The sequence below is a fragment of the Amblyomma maculatum genome, chromosome 7, assembly GCF_055883805.1.
Source record: "Amblyomma maculatum isolate TAMU_Amacu chromosome 7, ASM5588380v1, whole genome shotgun sequence".
In the NCBI taxonomy this organism is placed as follows: Eukaryota; Metazoa; Arthropoda; class Arachnida; order Ixodida; family Ixodidae; genus Amblyomma; species Amblyomma maculatum.
The window spans coordinates 66,827,982-66,850,930 of NC_139350.1; positions in this window are offsets into that span (position 1 = coordinate 66,827,982).

The following is a 22,949-nucleotide window of genomic DNA, read 5'->3' on the forward strand; positions in this document are numbered from 1 at the left end:
TCAGTCAGCATTGCTCTGCACTTTGAAAAGCTTCTTCCGATTTGAAATGAAGTCAGTGGTGCGAATCTAAAACGTGATATTTCACATTTGCTCAGACTTTTGTCTGATGTGGCCGTGTCATTTCCGCATATAGGTCTCTGCTTTGGGAAATTGTTTCCAGGCTTATATTTTTTCTGCCAATTGCTACGTCTTCGTAGAAGCAGTAGTGCCCTTTCCTCCCAGTTCCCAAAGTGCTGCTTCTACTTCTTCGACTGCCTTCAGTGATTCAGCTATTGAGAGTCTAGCCTCTTACAACGTTGCCATCCTTTCCATCAATGCTGGGAAGTTTTCACTAATATATATCACGTCTGTTTCCAAGCTCGCAAATTCAAACATAGCTTTTACTTTCTTCAAACATTCAGTGTCACCCTTGATTTAGAAACTAAACAAAAAAATGACCACTTCATAGTGCCGTGCATAATGTACTCCTGCGTTTTTCACATTCCGCGTCGAGTGAAAACAGGCTTTGGCGGCAGAGGAATGTCAGGTGTTGTGGCACTGAAAACAGCAATCATTGACGGAGATTTCAGAAGCAGCTCTTTTGTGTTTGGGTAAAAGAGAGTCGGGCGCATTCGGCGACACAGTGCATTGTATGAACAAAGCAGGTAGATCAACCATCTTGTTGTATAAAGGTGTCAGTCCCTTTCTCGCCTTGCAGAAGTACGATGTCCCATCTGTAACGAACAGAGTACCTTCTCATATTGAATATTTGTTGTCCATAGATATTCCAGAGATAAAGTGAAAAAATGCGCTGTCGTCGATTGACTCACTTTTTCAAGAACACCTTCATTTAGCAGGATTGTTCGTCTGGTTTTATCTGAGCTCAATGCTCCGACGATGAAGGTGGCCCCATACCATCCGCTAGCGTCCGTGCTTTCGTCCACTGACACCCAAATGTTGTCGCCAACCTCATCTCTTATTTTGTCGAGAGTATCCGCGTAGCACTCTTTCACGTATCTCTTACGAAGCATTCATTCATCTGAAACAAGCTTTTTGGTGTACTTTTCCAGAAAGCTCCGAAGATCCTTTTTATTTTACACAGTAGGGTATCTGCTGCCAAAAATGCTTGACACAACTCTTTGGCAAATGACATTTTCTTTGCTGTGAAACTAACGTTGAAAGCCTCTGCCAATAAGAGCTTCGATGTCTCCTCTTTCGTTCACATCAGGTTTGCATTATCCTTGTTGGTAGCAACGTGTTGCGCTACAGGGCATCGCTTCTCACTTGATGCTGAAGTTTCGCACGCTTTCCAGAAAAGCAAATTTCCGTCAGTTTAAAGACGTCTCCAAACTGCGAAATCCACTGCCGGCAACGAGCGCCTGTCGATGCTTTTTGATGCACATATCAACACACATGACACGGAGGGCGCTGACGAAGCAAAGGTCATGAGCCCACTCAAGTCAATATCGCATGTTCTGGAAGCGGCATGCAAATAAGTGGCCATTTTCTGCCGGAGGTGCAGGCAGCCGAGAGCCGATCTAGCGAAGGGCGAGCAGTGAGCGCGCAAGCGTGTGAGTCTTGCGCGGGTTCTGGCGATGGTTCCTAGCTGGACGGCTCTGGTTTGGGTGTCGGGTTACACTACAGGAGATTATATATCCCCTTTGGTTGTGCAGTTACACTTCGTTAAAGAAGTTTGGTGAGATCCGCGCCTTTTGTGCATGCATCGCCTTTTGGTGCACGCCTTTCATCATACTTACGTGTCCCAAAATTGAAGAATTTCACCGAGGACCGAAATGTCGGATTTATGCATCTATAGACAAGTGAGGTTAAAAAGATAGCATTTCCTATCTTTTGAACAAAATACACACAAGTGCAAAAGTTCTCAGTTTTAGCATTTGCAGGCATGTTTAGCCCAATGCCAAAATTTTGGGGTTCGACTCATAACTCACGCCTCCTGCGTTCTCCGGCTGTATTTACCTGACTTTCCCCGGTTAGGTCCCGTCCCTGCAGTTGCCATATGGGCTTTCATGGGCAGAGTTAGAGAACGTGTCATTGGTAAGAAACTTTTCATTCTTTCGACCTGCTTTCCTCGCAAAATTTTAATGTCGGTAGCATATATTTATGGTCACTGCCGCAGTCCCAATGTAGTTTATTACCAGTAGGAACAAAAATGCTAGCTGTGTTTGTTGCAATAGTGTCCACTTCCATGAGAGTTGTCGTATAGTCCAGGTTGATCCCTAATTCGGTGCTCTTCTGAACGCACAGACCTGAACCCCTTCATGATATTTATTGTCATTCCCCTGCTCCAGGGGTTGCTTAAACTTCCAGGTCAAGTTTTGTTCACCCTCAGCCAAAATTTGCCCTCTTTAGACACATCAAAAAAGATTATTGTGCCCTGTTTTCGGAAAAAAATAAACAGAAGAAGGATTTATACAATACTGCTGTATTGCTTATTGACTAAATTTTAGGCACTAGCTTTTTTCACAACAGCGTGGAGTGCTTAGATACCCAAGCTCGAAAATCCCCTCCCTCCCCTCCTTCGTTATTTTTTCGCGCCGATATCTTCACGGGACTGGCACGGGAAATAACGATTTAGTAGGCAACCAAGCTTGGGAAACATCGTTTGCAAATGTGACTACAGTTCGCTTTAACTTAAAGCTGTAAAAGTCCTCTTCAAACTCATTGTGAGAATTAAATTAATCATCATCATCATCATCAGCCTGATTATACCCACTGCAGGGCGAAGGCCTCTCCCATATTTCTCCACGTAACCTGGTTCTGAGCTAGCTGCATCCACTTGACCCCTGCGAACTTCTTAATTTCATCCGCCCACCTAATTTTCTGCCGCCCCCTGCTGCGCTTTCCTTCCCTTGGAATCCAGTTTGTTACCCTCAGCGACCATCGGTTATCCTCTCTTCGCACTACATGTCCTGCCCATGTCCATTTCTTCTTCTTAATTTCCACTACAATGTCGGTAACTTGAGTTATTTCTCTGACCCACTCTGCACGCTTTCTATCCCTTAATGTTACCCCTACCATTTTTCGTTCCATAGCCCTCTGGGTTGTCCTCAACTTAAATACAACTCTCTTGGTTAGCCTCCACGTTTCAGCCCCATAGGTGAGTACAGGCAAGATGCAACTGTTGTATACTTTCCTCCTGAGCGATACCGGTAGGCTGGTAGTCATAATCTGCGAGTGCTTGCCAAATGCGCTTCATCCCAATCTTATTCTTCTTGTTATTTCCTTTTCATGGCCTGGATCAGCGGTTGCTAACAGTCCTAAGTAGACATACTCGCCTACTACTTCCAGTATTTCGCTACCTAATGTAAAATGCTGTTCCTTCCCGAGGCTGCTGAACAATACCTTAGTCTTCTGCATATTGATTTTCAAGCCTACCTTTCTACTTTTTCTGTCTAGGTCATCAATCATTATTTGCAGGTCATCCCCCGAGTTGCTTAGCAAGGCAATGTCATCAACAAATCGCAGATTACTGAGGTATTCTCCATCTACCCTTATCCCTAACTGCTCCCATTCCAAATCTCTGAATACTTCCTCTAGACAAGCTGTGAATAGTACTGGGGAGATGGTGTCTCCTTGCCTAACACCTTTCTTTATGAGAATTTTTTTACTTTCTTTATGCAGAACTATGGTTGCTGTGCTGTCACTATGTATATCTTCCAGAAATTTCACGTACGGCTCGTCTACCCCCTGATTTCGCAATGCCTGCATCACCGCCGAGGTTTCAACTGAGTCAAATGCTTTTTCGTAATCAATGAATGCTATGTATAAGGGCTGGTTATATTCCGACCATTTTTCTATCACCTGATTGATGGTATGGATATGATCGATAGTAGAGTACCGTTTCCGAAACCCTGCTTGATCCCTTGCTTGATTGCAGCCTAAGGTGGTCCTGATTCTATTAGCGATTACCTTATGCACATTGCTGCTGCTGTAAAAAAGCTGATACCTTCGATGCCTTTAAAACCTAGCGAGATCCTCCGAATGGCCGCCGATTCTAGGTCCACGTGACAGCACTCTTATAGAGTAATCGAAATTGCTTTTGGCCGGTTTTTCCCGTTTTGCGCCACCAGCTGTCGTGTAGTGTCAAAACGCGGCAGCACAAGAAATAAAGATCGCGCAGCGAATACTGCACCACCTCGGGTCTCCAACGGCTCCGGCTCCATCGAGTGAGCAAGCGCGCGGGAAGCCTTGTCTGCGCTCTCTTCCTCGCAAAAAAGGGGGGGGGGGGGCTTAGTTTCAAATCCAAATTTTTTCCTTAATGTTTTAGCGAAGTTAAAGCGGACGCTCAATTGGGGGTGTTCAGAATCTCGAAAATATGGTATGTACAAGAATGTAACGGTTTGGTTGGCCTTTGAAAAATACAAATGTTATTTCCCCAAAACATTACAGATAACACGACGAAAATATTTTATTGCGAGCATACTAAAAAGCAATAAAACGAAACGTTGAGGAAGGCATAAATATGAATACAATACAACGTAATAAAATATTAGCCATATACAAAGTATATATGACACCGCCTTCATTCCTAGGGACGTCTATCAGTAGGTTTATTTCGATACTTTCGGTATAATATAAAAATGGGACTCGAAGGGCTTTGTTGAAATAAATGTTGAACTAAATTTTCGAAAACAACCGCTAAAACATGCCCATGGTACATATATGTAGCTATTTGGGCGACCGTGCACAAATAAACGAAGTGTTTATAAAACATTATAAATGATGTGATAACAAACCCCGCGGACTTGCTTACATACACATTGAAGTCGAAAAAGACATTAATATAAACGAAAACAGCAACGCAAACAATTCAAGTACCAAACGTGCTGCACTGCCTCCTCGTTTCGCTAAGAAAATTGACTCCCCTATCCGCATGCATTGCTTTCATAGTTCTTCGGAAGCAGCGGTCATTTTATTTTCAGATTCTCATAACTACATACGAGTTACGTCTAAACCATAGCCTCCTATGTTATCCACGCCCGGTAATGGCAGCCGTGATCAAAGGGTGCCTTTCAAGGCAGCAGTGGAACAAAGAAAAGGGCTTCGTTTGCACGCCCGCGCTTCGGCAAGATAGCGGCCACAAAGCCGCTAGTGGCAGCACATTTTTTAGGGTATGCTTTCTGCTTCAGTCTCCAGTAAAACACTGCAACTTACACACGTGCATGCTTTATATGTGTTGAAACGCTTATCGAGAAGCAGTTAGGAACTTTCATGCCACTTACTGTCAAAATCGCCTAATTTCCGAATGCAGAGACACATGTCGTGTACTCCAGCACCTAGGGAGATGGGACCGTAGACGCCTCCTGTGGTAGGCAGCCTTATTTCAGAAAGATCCGTTCAATAACTTCTTGCCGCCAGCACAGATTCATGGTTGTATAATTGGCAGCTAGTTGTATGATCGCTACCTTGAATATTTTGTGCATTTGTGCAAGGCAAAAACAGCATACCTATATGCTGACTGGAAATAGATGCTTTCCATTTCAATCGCCCAAGCAAGAGAAGGTATCACTCTCCGGCGCTCCTAAATACGGCATTCGGAGCGCAGATCTATGAAGAAACGTTTCTCTATTCAAAAATAATCGTTTTGAAGTGCTCAAGCATCATGTATGCATCAAAATAAAGTGCGTATGCGAGGGGTTCTGTAGAATGGCCTGAGAAAAGATTGACAAAAAAGGGTCCCTTATTAATGGCGCTGCATCTAGCGGTCGCCATTCGTAAATGTTGCACTAACTGGCTGCGCGTAGTGGCTGTGTCGGGTCACCTTCTTCACTGTATCTAAAGGAACCCGAGTGGGCGGGTGGGAGGTCCAGAATTGGAAGCGCCGCCTGACGACGAGCCACAAAGCTAAGTGCTTCGCTGCGTTGATTACCTGAAACTGGGGGCTCGCATCACAATGCTTGCTGTCATGCGCTGGCAGCGGGAAGTCCCTTTATCTCGCACTTAACTACTCACTGCGTATCTTATACCACCGCCGGTTACGAGACAGCAGAGGACTGGGCTCTCGACCCGACCACTTGCAATGCATCTGCGTGGCGATCCTAGCCGTTTCCCGCAGCCTTCTGTGCGCCAGTGTATATGCTCTTTCAGCGCCTCAATTCGTACCTTTCGACAAATGCGTGCAGAATTAAATGAAGACGATCCTCTGCGTCTTGACTCATAGATCATTCTATCGTTCTGTATAGCGCCCATTAATTTAGGGTTCGGGTGAATTTATTGCCATGTATGCATGCGTTCTTTATTTCACGTTCAGCAACTGCACAATGTGTATGCATCACCCTTAACTGTTTAGAGTGTTCAATTACCTCACTGACTTCTAAGTAAAGTTACAAATTGAGCAGCACAGATACTAGGCTAATAAAGTAACGTGTGTGCGGTGCCGCATAAATCTTAGCCGGGCTGGGATTTTAGCTTATTTACCGAGAGCTATCGACTCAGGTAATTGAATTCATACAGTGATGTGTTCTGTACAACAAGTAAGTAGATTGTACATAAGGCTCTTCAAACGATCTGTGCTTTTTCGTTCTCGCGGCCCATAATTTTGCCAGCAGTTTACACACTTTCACCTAATTTTGCGCTTTTCTGTGGTCAAAACGCGTGCTTTTACATGTATCCGGACCTTCTGCATGCATTTGTTTGCGTTCGTGCAGTAAAGTTCCACACAGAGACACAACAGATTGCGGTGGTTGCGGCTTGAATCGCCAGGCAATAAATGCGTGGTGCATGCAGTGTGTCGATGCCTTTTTAAGGTGCGAGCAGTGCCGCAAGCCACTCAAATTTTAATTTCTGCTTTTTTCGACAGCCCCGGAAAGTTGCCTTAACGCTCAAATTCTGGCACAAGGATTTATACTGGATTCTTTGCTTATTTATGCTCGATGTCGCGAGACGCACCTTTATCAGCTTATTTGTCACGCAAGATGCGCCGAGTTCTGTCTCGAAGATTCCCGCCAATAGCGGAATTTTTCTACAATGTTCCAGGTTGTGCTAGTAAATGTTTGCGGCTTTATCTAGATGTTTATGAATGGCCTTCAAATTGAGCGCTGACGTGTGCGACAGGCATTCTTTGTTCGACGACCAGAGAGCACGTTTGCTGTTATCGCCACCGCCGACTCGCTGAGATCTTTTGCGGGCGCAAGTAAGCCCAAAAAAGAGTATTTTAGTGAATTTCAAGCTTCGTCATTTGTCGCCAATGAGCTTTTCACCACTACGTGACAATATTCCGGACATCACTAAGCCGTGATATCGGCTCTCTTCGTTTTGCCTCAGAGAATTTCTCAGCCTTGCACCGAGCGAGCCGCGGACGTTAAGGTTGTGGGTGATTCCTCTTCCCGAGGAAGACGGAAGACAAACACACACAGCGGGCCGTGGTAGAAATGTCTTTTATCTAGCTCACTTCTGAAAGGGTCCGTCCATGGCTTTGCGGGAGGTCAGCGCGGTCGTCGTTGGGAGCAGCCAGACAGTATCCAGCATGGAAAGCAGGACCCAAGAGAGCGGGGCGACGGCGTGCGCCTTCCTTTATAGCCCCCGCGAGGAACCAGTTATCCGAGAACGAGTGGGGAGAGGGAAGGGGTAAAGCGGCGGCGCATCGGCAGCCGCCGGAAAAGCGCTCGCTTTAAATGTGGCTGGCGCGGTCCCCTGAAGCGCTACCCCCGGGACGCGGTCAACAGAATCGACTCGACCGCTGAAGGAACCCCGCATATTGATTATTGCCAATCTCATAGCATCAGTTCTGATTGGTATCCTGCAGACACGAATACAAGCCATTTTGAATGCCACTCGATTCTATAAAGATGTAAATGACTGGATGAATCAGTAGTGGCAAGTAGCAGCCTTGAACAACTGCAGCGACACATTGGAGCTCCAGAATAAAACTGCACTGAATGGAGCAGCTCGTACGCAGGTATGAAAATCAGCAGTCTCAGCAAGCAGTATGGGAAGAGATAAAGGAAGAGCTGCATAGAGTGTACGCGTACATCTTTAAAAACGACTAAGCCAAAGGGCTGTTTTATAGTCTAAGATGAATCTCCCCAATGAGTTCTTCGGTTGCGTTAACGAAATAATGCGTCTTTTCCGCTTATTTGAAGCTTCATATTGGCGCGTTTTATATAAAATATCCGAAAACCGCAGCCAAAATTGCAAAAGAAGTGTCCACTGTCGAAAGGAAGCTCGACTTCCGGACTCGGGACGTACCACCACACGGCATATATCTGTGCACTTTGCCCTGTCACAACGACAACCGCCATCAACCACTGCCTGGAAGATACCCGTAAAGTACTGACGGAGGAACGTCGTCAAACGTGCCGTCGTCTTCACAGCCCAAAGTGGCTATTATTTTCGAAGTCGCGTGCGAAGTGCTTCAGGCACGCAATAGGCAGTAGGATTCCAACGGCCACTCCACAAGAGCCACAGGCCGCCGCATAGCGTAACTCGGCCCCAGGACGACAGGCGTTAAACCCGCGTCTTTAATCGGCTATGTCCGAGCGCCACCCGTTTGCATCCACTCGTCTTCTTCATGAACGACCTGCAGGCCCCTCTAATTGTTACTTCTGCAGGCTCAAGGCCAATTACTCCTTGTTCTTTCGGTGCGATGAACCCGGGTACATCACGACGCTCTCTGTAGAAGCTCGTGAGTATTTTTCTCTTTCTCCAGCTATGGACCTCAACTACGATTTAAAGAGCGGCCACGTGCGTTTAAAGACTACTTTTATCGTGGGCAGTAATCACCCAGGCATTTGATGAGGCCCCGTTCGTCGTCATATTTACTGGGGAGAAACGCATCTCGGGAAAAGGGTAATAATGCCAAAATTAGGCTGGCTTTTGAGAAGCTAAGCGTTGCCGGTGGTATGTTTAAATAAGATAATGCAAAAAACAAATGGTATAAAATTTAGAGGAATCCAAATGGCACCATTGTGGCAAGGGTGTGATATTTCAAATTGTAAACATATATTATCGCAGTGTTGGTAATATATCTCCTGAACTCCAGCAAAGGTCGTTCTCGCCACTCAATGTCGTTTCCATGCTTACTGCGACCTGGATGAGTAGGGAAATATTCAACAGGGAATTTGTTGCTATGTGCTACAGTGTTTTTCGTAGGCAGTGGTGGTGGCAAAAACATTTATTGCACATTTTGAAGGTTTGTTTGAGGCGGAGCCTTAAGGGCCTCGGCCTTACACTACTAGGTGGGGTGAATACCCTCGTAAGGGACTCCATTGGCGGTTGCCGCCGTCCGCGCAAGCCGCGTTAAGGCCCCTTGTGCCTGTAGGTCGCAGCAGCCGAGCACGATCGCCTCCCAGTCCTCCTGGGAAGAGTTAGGGATGGGAAGAAGGGATGGGTTTCGTTGGCAGGCCCATACTATGTGGTAGGTGTCACCCACCTCCCCACAGTACTGGCACTGGCCAGTGAATTGGGAGTCGAAATGTTGAAGTGCTGCCGGGCACAGCATCGTGTTGGTGAAGAGGCGCAGAAGGAGCCTCTCGTTCGCTTTTCTTAACGCTTTGCAGGGGTTAGGGTATTTGCGAAGCGAGAGTTGATAAAAATTACAATATCTTTCAATGTGTAGGCCGGATTGGAATCGATGTCCTCAGCCTATTCGAGTCCCGAGGAAACTGCGCGGAGAGAAAGCGCGTGGGCAGCTGCGTCAGCTGCCTCGTTCCCTGCAAGACTCTGGTGGCTAGGAGCCCAGACGAGATATCGGCACGCGGGGTCCCTGTGTCGACTGCAATTTTGATATATTCTACAGGCTAAGGGGGTAGTCCATCCCTGCGCGACGTTCTGACATGCCCCTCGTGAGTCGGTGGTGATATATTTAGAAGAGTGGCCTGAGGCGGCGAGTGCAATGACTACCTCTTCAGCGTGTGTTATAGATTTGGCCTTGAAGGTAAGGCAATCGACTGTGTTTCCGTTGTGAACGACTGTTTGACGGTGACCTTGTCCCGACCAGGCACGATGCATCTCTTCATTTTGACTAGACTGACCCAAAGATCGTGAAGCCGGAAAGGTTTGCCCAGGTATGACATCTCCTTGCCTGCGCAGGAGTAGACCGATCCTCGGGGGTCTTGAGCTGTGCACAAATAGCGATACCGGAGCGATTGTGCCAGCTGCATAGTGTTTCCTTTAAAGGAGTAGATTGCTGGTGTAACTGTTTTTGAGTTTCGGTGTGGGTCTGCGTTGGATTGATGAGAGCTCAGAAGAGCCTCCATGTATTACGGGCCGCTGTATTGCAACGATCTACCCAGTTCGACTCAGTGAGCTGGGCCGCGTATTCGGCGGCTCGGTGGATAATATCGGCAATACGTTCTTTAATTTTGCGGTTGTGTTTTGGCGACGCCAGTGCCGTATAAAGCTGCAGCGAGCTTCCCAGAGGTGAAGGAGGTGGTTATCCACGTCTGTTATCGCTTCTGTGAGCTAGATCTGCGTGTCATGTGTGCGAAGGTGTGACATCAGCGACCGGAACCAGTTGGTGTGCCCTTGCTCTGCTATGGGCGAGTAGGTAGTGGCGGGAAAATGTTGCTGGAAGGTAGTCCAATTAGGGATTTGGGCTAGTGTGATAGGACGCTTGAGAGGGCATGTGTAGATCGTGGTATTAAGAAGGCAGTGTTCGCTGCCGAGGGTTTTCTCGGTGTTAACCCAGTCTACGTGTCGTATGTTGCAAGTGAAGGTAAGATCCGGACACGTGTCCCCCGTCACAGAGTTAGCTACGCGTGTTGGGTAAACAGGGTCTCTGTGGAGGGTAAGGCAGAGTGTGGACACAAGCTTCGCCAGTTTGCGTCCTCGCACCTTCTATTCACGGTAACCCCACAGCTGACCGGGGGCATTGAAGTCACTGAATATCAGGAGGGGGTCTCGACCATCTGTCTTCAGCGCTCGGCTAAAGATGTCTGCGAACGACACTAGCTTTAGTTTGGGGGAACAGCATATGTTCAGTATGTGCATCGGAGGATCTGAGCGGCGGAGAGGTACGATCGTCACCATGACATACCAATAGGGGATTGTTAGGTCTAGATCCACCTCTGTGGCTGTGTATGATTTGTGTGCGAACAGACAGGACAAGGGGTCTCGCTGGAACGTCGTGTAGTTTGTTAATTTGGTCGCCGCTCCTGGCTCCTGGAGGGTGACCACGCCGGGCAAAGTTTTGATTGTCTCTAAGTAGAGGCTCAGATTCACGCGTTTTTGGAGGTCCATGAAGTCCCTACAATTCCATTGCGTTACCAATAGTGATTGACATGATTTGAGGGGGAGGGACGGCTGGTTAGGCTGTCCGGCCATCAGTGAATATTAGAGAGACTGGTACAGACGCCACCACGTAGCCGGCATCTGAAGTAGCTGCGGGTTTGGAGTCCTTGTTATCCGAATCCGTAATAATTCGGAAGTATTTTGCGAGACGGGACATATCTTTAAGACATATCTTGCACTTCTGCACTTCTGAACTTCATATCTTTAAGGTTCCAAGCTCGACGGCCTGTTTTTGTGAGACGGGACATATATTTAAGATTCCCAGCCCGACGGCCCGTTTTAGGATGATCCTGCATGTATTTGAAGACAGTTTTAAGAACCATTGACGAAAATTTGGCTGCAGCGTGGTCCATGGCCGCCTCCTTAGCAGCAATAGCTGCCGCGAACGCGGCCGGCAGCTCCGGCCCACTCTCCATGGTGTCTGAGCTCTGGGGAATCAAGGCAGCTGTGAGTTTAGCACTCAAATTTTGAACTTTAGCGAGCAATTGCTCGTTCTGTGCACTGAGCAGCTCAATTTGTTTGCGGCTGTCGGCGTCTAAGCCGGGGACCGCGGGCGATCATGACTTTCCTGGAGAGCTTGAGGAGTTGTAATTCAGTTAGAATTGTCAGGACAATGAACTCTTCAGATTGCTTGGTACTCGAAGCATTGAGGGCGTCTTGTCCAAGCTATACAAAAATAAATCCGCTTTCCTGTTTTTTGATAGTCTCCAAGTTCTTCCGGTGCTGTCTTGGAAAACAAAGAATGGGCATGACATTACAGACTTATACTGGCAAGTGATTTCAACTTACGAAAAATTAATTGGCACACATTTCTGCACCGCGTTCTACCTGCAATGTAGATAACACATCGCTCGGCGTTGTCTTCAAATGTGGTGTTTCAAAGTGATGCCATCGATAAATTATGACTTGTGACGTCATAAATACAATTTCTGTTCACAGGTCTGTACTGCTGAGCTTGTCAAATATGTACCCGAACTGCAAGCTAAAGTACTCAAATCATTCCAAGTTGTTCGCCTACTGAAGAGGAATTCATTCGAGACAGGGTTGTTTAATGTTCTGATAATATTAGAAACACGAATGTAGCGTGTACAACGTATGGCTTTACATTAAAGGAATTGTCAGTTAATGAATTGGTTATTTTGTTCCCATAACTTTTTGCCCCGAAATCTGTGGATTTCTCGGGAGGCGCATATACTTCGGGGAAAAATTAGAGGGTCTCTTAGATGTGTCGTAAGAAGAGAATGTCGAAAGCCTACCCGTCCTCTCCTATCATTTGCCTCACATTATCTGCCTTTTATCGGCGTTCGTTGCAGTGCTACATTTCATTTATTTATTTATTTATACAACAAACCCCTAAGGGCCCTCGGTTCGAGGGTATTACATGGGGGAGGGGGGGGAATACAAGCATGTAATCAAATGTAAACAAATAAACCACAATTACAAAAAAAAACAAAACAGATAAAAGCATACAAATATTTGCAAAAATACCAAACACGCAATTAAACATTGAAGCTTAAAAGAGAAAAAAAAAACATAAACAGAGCGGGAGACCGCAACGTTGTTAATGGTTATACAATGTCTCACAAATAACGGCATGAAAATAAAACGAGAATTATCATTAACAGAAATAAAGACATAAACCTGATGCACTGGTAATTGAACAACGAACACAAAAACTTTAAACAGAGGTAGTGGCAGCCAATAGATTATAAAATTTATCCCCATCAGTGATGGTATTATTATAAAGTTATAATTGGTTTACAGGAAAGGAAAGGCACAGTATTTCTCACACTTTCTCCGACAAGTGTGCGTTTGGACGGTACACCATCGCTCCTGTCACGTGGCGTTCCTTGGTGCGCGTTCAAATGTGGGATTGAAGATGGCAGGAACACTAGACAAGATGAGACTTCCGGTTGGTCGCTTAGAATTTGGAGGTTGGTAACGTCACTTTTCTATCGACCAATCAGATGCGCTGCTCTCGCGGACAGCTTTTGTCGACGACACTAGGAGCCATTAAAGGCTTTCGCCTTAAAAATGTTATGGCATGCTCCTGCCTTCTCTCATAAAATGTACTCTCAATTTTCATTTCCACGAATAAGTTCGTAATGAACCGCTAATCTTTAGTGATTAGGCTGTTTTCTTTTCGGCGTTTGCAAGTTTGCCTTCCCAACTTTTTTTCTCGCTCCCTGCTTTGTCTAATGTTATTTTTTCGGAGAGTGGTGCTTTCAATTTGTTCTTGACCATTTTTTATATATCGACAGAACTTCATAATGTCACAAACACAACATTATCGTTAAATTAACCAATCAGTTTGTCAAAAAATTATTTCTATTGGTCGCCTTAACAAGTTAACCTATTCGTGTTTAAGTCGCTTACCAGGTCTAAATCATAGTTCGCACCACCCGTTTAGAATTCTAAACAAAACCTTAGGTTATGAATTTTCTGGCGTTAGTTGGATTTGCCAGGTTCATCCATGCCTTCTATTGTGTAATCTGCGTTTCTGCCCTAAAAGCAGCATTCGGTTCGTCGGCTTTATTCCGTCCTCGTACATCGTCTTCATTTAGTAAAATATTGAACAGCTTCATGCACTCTGCATCTTATATCCTTCCCCCACAGCGAATATTCCTCCGCAACAGTCAACGACAACACGTTGCCAGTCCACTGTCATACACCGTCATCTTCTCAATGTTTTTTGCCTCTTAGCTTCTGACAGGAAAGACCTCCCATCGACATCGCTGTCATCATCCGCAAATCTAAGTTCATGAAATATCTCAAAAATATTTACTCATTAACAACGTTTTTATAAGACTTCTGACACTATGTAGCACCCCTTCCTGAGGAATTTTACGAAATAAAATAAGATCAGAAATATACTGAAAAATTTTGGAAGCGCCATGCGGCACAATGTGTGAAGCATTTGCATAATGTATTGAGTAGAATTTCGATTGATGGTTCCTTGTCGGATGATTGGTGAAAAAAGCTGTTGAGTCCCTTGCACGAAACAATTACTGGGCTGTATTACTGACGTCGACATCCCGCCAAATTATAGAACACATAATTTCTGAACATATATTAGGTTTCTAGGAGGAGAAAAAGCAATTCCCGATTTCCAACATGGATTTAGCCGTAAGTATCCTTAATGTGCTCGATGAGTTGATACTCTGTGCGAACTCACACTTTCGATTATCCCGGGGAAGCAACCAGAAGCCACATTCAATGATTTCGTCTACGCATCTGACAAGGTATCGCATGAAAACAATACTCTAGTAATTAATTAAAAAAACAACAAAAATACGTGGTTCACAGCAAACCTTTCAAATAGACATAAGTTCATCACTTTAAAACGAGTTCTAGCAGCGGCCAGGTTGTCTGGCGTCCAACAAGAATCAATGTGGGTACCACTTTTATTTTTTTTATTTAAAAATGAGATTGTGTCAGCGTCATTACGCTTGAACCTTTACGGAGATAACAACATAATGTACAAAGAGGCATCTTCATTCGACGAACAGGCGTGCCAAAAATCAGACCCCTTCAACACCATCTCCTAGTGTGAACAATCGCGACTGTGCGTTAATTTTGAAGAAACCGTTTCATGAGAAATACACTTAAGAAAGACCGCTTCAGTTCCTGCATAGGGCTGACAATATATCGTTATTGCAGGTAACAAAGTATAAATATCTGTACCTATGAGTAACTAGCAGTCTTTCTAGGACAAACACATAGATATCTTTATGGCGGATTCACTGCGCAAATGTCTCTTCTTAAGGCTCTGACGTAAGTCATCCCCACCAAGTGCTCTTCTAATAGCGTGTAATTTTCATATTCGCCCACATTCACATTTCGCCGTAATTATCCAATACCTGTTTGTTCACCTTAACCGCCATATATACGAAGATTAATGCAGTATTAGGTATTTAGGTTTGCATTTAACTCATATGGTCACACATCTGACAGCGAGCTCGTGAAATGCAGTTTATTACCCCCCGACACTGCGCCACCATGTCTGTTGATTATGATTCCTGTTTCGCGTTGTAAACGACAGTTATAACGCTATTGCTTGCAAAATGTTTGCTTATTCATCATGTTATACCACAATACAAAGAAAGGTATGTTTGAACACTAACCTATTTGAGCGCTTTGAATAGGTTTCGTTAAATATTCATTTTCGCTGAGGACAATTAAAGACAGAAATAAACGACAAGGTGTTAATAAGAATGGTTTGATAATGTTTTAAGAAGGCCTACAAATATGATAAATTTGAGTTAGTCTGAGTATTCTTCACGTATTGCTGACCTCCTACAGTCTGTATTAGATCCTAGCATCTATAAATATGTAAAAAAAATACCTTCTTTGCATCCTCAGACTGCAGCTACGGAGCGTCTGCCCGTTGGAGATGCCCTAGCTGATTAGGGGAAGCTTAAAAGGTGATTTTAGTTGAGAAGTTTCTGCAAGACGGATTAGAGAAGGCTCATCGGCACAGACTACGAATGACGACGAGGGATTCCCTTCGAGGGCGTCCACGTCGATACGAAGCATGTGCGACATGACTACACCAAATATATCCCTCGGGTGCAGCTGAGCACCATCGTCACATTGAAAAAATTTCATCTGGCTGCACTTTAAAGTTTACTGTTCTTTGAGGTACTTGATATGCTGATTCACTAGGAGGGACTTCTGTCCTGGGAATGCCCTTGTGCAGTGTACAGTTGGACAATCACTCAGTTCAGTTCAGTTCAGTCGTTCAGTCGTGTCTGACTCTTCGTGACCCTATGGACCATTTCACGCCACGCTTTCCCGTCTCTCACTATCTTCCTAACATCACATAACTTCATCTGCAGTGCCTCGAGGATGCTATCTAACCATCGCGTTCGCTGCCTACCCCTTCTCCGGCGACCATCAACCTTTCCCAACATCAAATCTTTCTCCAGCGACTCCTCTCTTCTCATCAGATGACCAAAGTAGCTGAGTTTTAACAATCACTACACATATTCAAAAACATGTATTTGTCGTTTTGGGAAGGACAAAAAAACCGTAAAAGGGGGCCACCTGACTACTCCCAAGACACCAAGCTTTCTAGCAGTGACGCGTGAGACACAATGCAAATCAATCCTGACTTCATGAGAAAATTTCATTATAGTACCAAAGCTCTTCCCCTGGCTTAGGCTGCGTCGATCATTTGCTGACGATTGTTAAGCGCTCCGTGTTCGTTGCGGTTGCTTGCTGATTGCTAAGATATACCTGAATACCGCATTGGCTGCATCTGCGTAAGCAATGAGGACAACAAGTTTTCATGCGAAATTTTATTCCTAAATAATGTCTTTCTTATTTCTGAAAAATAGAAACCGGCAAAGAGTCGGCGGCATTCCGTGTGCGTTTCGCTTCTAAGCCCATCCGGCTTCCCTGTGCTCCTCATTACTGCTCTCTGGTAGCTACACTGTGGAAGCGGATGCAGTTACTGCCTGATTACTGTCTTTTTCTAATCAAGTCATGGACAGCGAGGCACGGTTTGCAGGCTGTAACGACTTGTCTGTCCTTGAACGACGAGACGAGCTTGTTGCTATGCTCGCTCAGACACCTGTGATTAGCAGTGGGAGGGTTGGAGAGATTTTCGTCCTATTACTGGAAATTACTCTGGGCACTTCCCGTGCGGATATGCGCGTTTGGATGCACCGGTCGTATTTGCTTTATCCTGAAAAGGCACTGGGATGAAACATTTTTAATTCGCTGGGTAGTTCATTTTTTGGCTGTTAAACAGATAATCTCGAAGACGTTAACATGTTAATCTCGAAGACGTGTTCTTGGATTACATAATAGTTGTAGAATCACCGTTCTGGAATTCAACCTATTCTTGCTTGGAGCCAGCTAGTGTACAATGGGGTTATATGCATTATTTTCACGTTTCATGTGGCGTAATAACTATACAGTTCTTTATTTATATTAAAGGTGCATATTGATTGGCTTTCTATTTCTCCTTTTCATATGTAACGAAATATCCATACACTGTCATAAATGTATTCGCGCGATCCTTTTACTTAGTTATTGTTTTTCGGAAGCGGATGTACAAAATTGTGCATCTAAATACAGAAAAATAGCGGTGGCACCAACCAAAAATAGGTGAAACGTATTATTTCGCAGTGAAAAAAATGATAGAGATGCTTGAACGGGTTCTTTTGATGCGTGCAGGCTAATATTTTAGCAGCAAGAAAGCTAGGATGTCTGAATGAAGAAATCCTTTACCGTCACGCACCAAAATGACAATTCAGGTAACACCATCGATAGACGTCGTTATCAAACCATTGCATCGATCTTCGTTCACCTGTCAAGTCGAACTAAAGAGCAAAGTTGCTCCTTGTCTCCAACCAATGCCACGATGCGTCCTATAAATGATGGCATGATTCAGGATGTGCTCATTTCTTTACGCACGTTTCTCTAACTTTTCTCATTGGAATGTGTATGTATGTGGGGGGGGGGGGGGGGGCATTTTGAGAACAAAAGTATAGTTTTCTTTCCATGCGCTGTGCAGTTCCGCTGACATGTGTTGGAGGGTTTGACAAAAAATCTGAGGGTTTCTTAGTGTTGGCTCTCGGTTTAAATTTTCTCTCCTTGAAAGAACTTGCTTATTTTATCTCTTATTCCACGTATTTCGGTTTCCTTGCCCGTTTAGGATTTAAATCACATAACAGAAACAAAACATTGTTTGTCAGCAGAGCAGTTCCAATTATCACCACTTACAGCAATAGCGAAAACATTCTTGGTTGGTTTGTGGGGTTTAACGTCCCAAAGCGACTCAGGCTATGAGAGACGCCATAGTGGAGGACTCCGGAAATTTCGACCACCTGGGGTTCTTTAACGTGCACTCACATCGCACAGCAATTGGGCATCTTGCTTTTCGCCTAAATATTTTTAAAATGGCTATGAATGGCAGTACGGAATACGGAAGAATGCAAAATATAGAACGCCTTAGAAAGCGAAAAAAAAATCGTACTTTTTGGAAAAAGGTGGCCGTTTTTAAGCGCAATCAGTGATCTGCAGAACAGAACGCCAATATTAGTATACGAGCAACTGTTTGTGCCTCTCACGGAGCGCTTATCTAAATAAGCATTCTACAGCAAACATTATAACAAAATTTAGATAAAACTAAACTCAAACAACAATATTCTAGACACGCAGTGTTCTGGAACTTTTGAGGAAGATACAAACTTAGGATTTGAAGCCAACTTTGAGCTATTTGTGTCGTAGCATCTCAAATGCACAAATAGCGGCTCCTGTACCTCTAAGTTTGCTTTCAGTGTTGCCAATATTTTATCTAATGCTTCCCATCTCAAATAAAAAAAAAAAAAAAAAAACATCCTAATGATACAAGGCAAAAACACATTGTTTTACGACACTTTATAAGGCAAAAGATCTGAGGAACTGAAATTTGTACTTTTTTCCATAATTTGTTCCCTTTTCTTAATAAGATATGAAGACTTCAAGATGCACGTAAGCTTCAACATTTGTTAAGAGATTGGAGAAGAGATATTTGTTTAATGCTGTAAACCTATAATAAGCAGCAAAAGCGTAAAGTGCAACACCTAACGCAATTCGTGGCTACTTTTGCTTGTTTCAAATTTAAGTAATTTTTCGTTCGTGCGCTAGTTTCGCACCTAAAGTCTCTAAAGCCAGGTTTAATGCTCGACGCATATTTACAGAAGGGGTTATAACTAACTCGCCGTAGTGTTTCAGTGGTTAACTACTCTCCTACTGAACCTTAGTGTAGGGGTTCTAAACAGACCGCGGCGCTCACGTTTCGATAGAAGCGAAACTCTGAGGTGCCCTTGCGGTGCGTGATATCAAAGTATGCTAAATATATCCAGGGGGTCCAAAATGATGTGAAGCCCTCCACTATATTGTCATCTTCCCGAGTCGCTTCAGGGCGTCAAGCCTAACCTGTTACAAGCCACAGCAGTGAAGTTATCTGGAACTAGCCAATCAAGTGTGTCTATGCTCTCTGTATACAAGCCATAGCTTTCATGCGCCAAAAATACACCTACACGAAAACACACCACAAAAAACTACACCAAAGTTACACCAGTGTTATTACATGCAGCAGAGGTCATTCGCAAGCTAAGAGAACTGCCGCTGGTGCGCAAATTATTGTGCGATAGACTGCGGCGGGGAAGTATGATGAGAAAAGTAGGCCTTCTTTTTAATCTGAGCACTTATTATCCCCTCACAAAAATACAATAATAAACAGCATGTGCTTACGATTTCCATTTGCACAATAGGTGAAAATTATATTGCAGCTAAACACAGGGCTAAAGTTTTAATACTTTGACGTAGCATGCACGCATAGGCTAACATCATGAAACCACTTCGAGTGCGACAAACTTCCGCCTTTCAGTGGCAACTTGCATCGTAATCAACCTCAGCCTCTCAGTTTCCAGCTGCTGCGGAGCAAATGGCCATTGCGATGGACAGATCTGTGAGGCGGCAGGAGGTGCTATGAAGTTCTGGCTGCAGACAGGCCGCCATTGGAGACTGATCCTGATAACATTTAACGCAAGAGCCCTAGCTAGTGAGGCTAGTTAAGCATTGTTGCTCAAGGAACTACCGGGCATGAAATAGGGTATTATAGGGATAAGGGATTTTAGGAGGCCGCATGAGGAATATTCTGTACTAAAGGGCTGGTATGTGCTGTCCAATCGCGATTTAGCGGACAGAGAAGAACTTGGAGTAGAGTTCCCTGTCAGTACGAATAATATAAAGCAACATATGTGAGTTTATACAAGCATTACTGAAAGGGTGGCAATTGTAATGATCTTATGAGCGGTAACAAAGTGAAGGTTGTACACACATACGCGCCTACACGTAGTCATGATGAGAAGACAATTCAAAGCGTCTATGAAGATATAGAATCGGCCAATGGGGAAAATAACAAAACAATATACTCTGCTTATGGGCGACTTTAATGCCAAGGCAAAATGCAGGCTGGAAACCAGTAAGTGCGTGAATATGGCGTTTGCTCAAGGAATAACAAGCGGGACGTATTAGTTTAGTTTGCAGAACCCAGTAACGTCCGTATGAATACCTTACTCAGCCAGTGGGAGAGCCGCAATTAGATGTTAAGAATAATTCGGAGGCTAAATGAAATCACTTCATACTGTTTTCTACATTGGCATTGTGCAGAATGCATGGATAATCGGAAAGTTGCGATGAAGTGACCACAAGGTGATAAGGTTTGGTGCATTTGGTTTGTGGGGTTTAACGTACCAAAGCGAATCAGGCTATGACAGACACCGTAGTAGAGAACTCCAGAAATTTCGACTACCTAGAATTCTTTAACGTGCATTGTAATTGCACAGCTCACGGGCGCCTTGCTTCCAGCCTCCATCGAAAAACGGCCGCCAGGATTCCATCCAGCACCTGCGCCACACCGGCGAGGACAAGGTGATAAGGCCTTGAATTAGCCTAAATTTGGCGAGGAGTGAAAGAGGCTAGTAAGGAGCAAGTCCTCAATGAATTAGCGCTTAGAGGAAAAAAATAAAGAATTCGGCGCCACGCTAGAGAACAGATATGAAGCTTTAATCGAGGAAAACGACCTTAACGCAGAAGTAAATAACGAAAATTTCAAATACATAGAATATAAGTGAATGTGCGACAGAAGTAGGGGGCATGATAGAGGTGTGCCGTAGGCTATGCGGACCAAATTTTCAATTATAAATGCCAATGAAGCCTCCTACCTAACATACAAGATATAATTTGTTGAGCTATCAAAGCTAATCATTAGGCGTAAAGTGTCCGCCATAAGAAGGTATAATATGGGGAAAGTTGAGCATGATCTAATGAAGGGTGATAGCCTGAAAGCGGGGCAGCGAAAATTAGGCATAGGCAAAAATCCGTTTTATGCACCAAGGGTCAAGGCCTGAAGAACATTATGGGCAAAATAAAGTAGCCCGGGAGTTCTATACTCACTCATCGGAAACGAGAGGGAAAATACGAACACAGCAGAAAAAACAACACGACACAAGCGCTCACTCGCAACTGGGGCGGTGCAATAACCTGTATAAGTAGAGTGGTTTGGCTGAGTTGGTATCGATCCATCGTATCTAACAGAGCGAAAAAAGACTGGGTCTAAGGAAGGACGAGACCAGAACGGGCGCTGACTCTCAACTAAACGTTTATTCGCCATGGCAGACTACTTATACACATGACGAAAGTATTCACTGAAGAAGGAAGGAAAGGTTTAAAAGAGCAAAAAGGCAAAGGATAAGAAAAGTAGGCCAGCTCCTTGTCATCATCTGTCTAGATATGCTACCTCAATGTCGGTTAGAAAAATGTTTGGTTTGCTGATAGACGTGTCATGGTGTTTTGCAATGTAAAAAGATTCGACCATCTGTCGTGTTGTCTTATCGAAGTGTCCATACAATGTTCTTGTAGATCCGAACAATGGTGAGCTGAGCTACCCTTGCACGTGAGACAGTGGGCTGCGACGCGTGAATTCTTGTCTTTGTTACGGGCGTTGTTGCTCTGCTCTTGAAGGCGTGTGTTAAGATATCGTCCCGTTTGTCTTGTATAGTTGGTGCCGCAAAAGAGGTCGAACTGATACACGACGCCTTTGTTGCATTCAACATGGGCTTCTTTGTGGCGTGTAGTGCAGCCGTTACGACCACCACGGTTCGGAGCTTCAAGCTTGCAATGCACGGATGGGCATACGCGCGGTAATCTCATCGCAGCAGAGAGAAACACATCTACCTGATATCGCTTTGCCACATTCTTCAGACCATGCGAGAAGTTGTGAATAAATGGAATGACTGCAAGTTTCTTGTTATTCCAGTTTTTTTAGATAGGGAGCTTCTGTGTTTCACTTCTTCAACCAGTTCTCCGGAGTTTCGTGCTACAATTGTTGCGGGTAGGTTGCTTCCCTTAATCTGGTGACTTGGGCTTCGAAACTGCTGTCCATCATGTGGAAACATGACTTCGGCAATGCTGTTTTCATGACTTCAGCATGTCTACACAATTAATATCTATATTGGAAAGCCCTGAGGTGAAACTGAGGATTGGCTCCGTGGACCTAGTGTTGTAACACCAGCAAATAGGATGTTTATTCATTTTTATCTGGATGCCTAAAAATTGTAGCAAATCAACTTTTGCTGTCTCAAACATGAATTTAGCCCGAAGCCACATTTCTAATCACTTTTAAAATATTAACAATTTAGCGTTGGAAGACGACCAATCCGCAAAATAAAATAATCATATACAAATCTAAATGTTTTTTCATGAAACCCAACCAAAGCAATATCCAAAGATCTATTTTAATAGCTCACAAAAAATTTGCATAGAATCGGGGCTACACTTGAACCAATACAAGCTCCGTCTTTCTGGACGAGCAGTTTGCCTCCTCAGCCAAAGAACGTGAAGCGTAGATAAAAATGCAGAAGCTCTAGAAAGCTGTCAACAGAAATTCCACACTTGCGTTAAAGGCGAGCTCAATGTTGTCCTCCGTTATGCAGTTGCGTACATATTGCAAAACACCGTCTTGAGGAAGAGAATAGTACAGATCCTAAACATTTATGCTGAAGGTCTTGGAAGGCGTCGGGTTCGTGCCCTTAAGGTATTAGACCAGGGCTACTTAGTTCGATATGACCAAAGGATCACCTTTTTTTAGAGTTGATAGGTGTTGTTGCCGGTACCTGGAAATATTCAGTGCCACCCACGTGGCAGATGAATATTCGATGTTT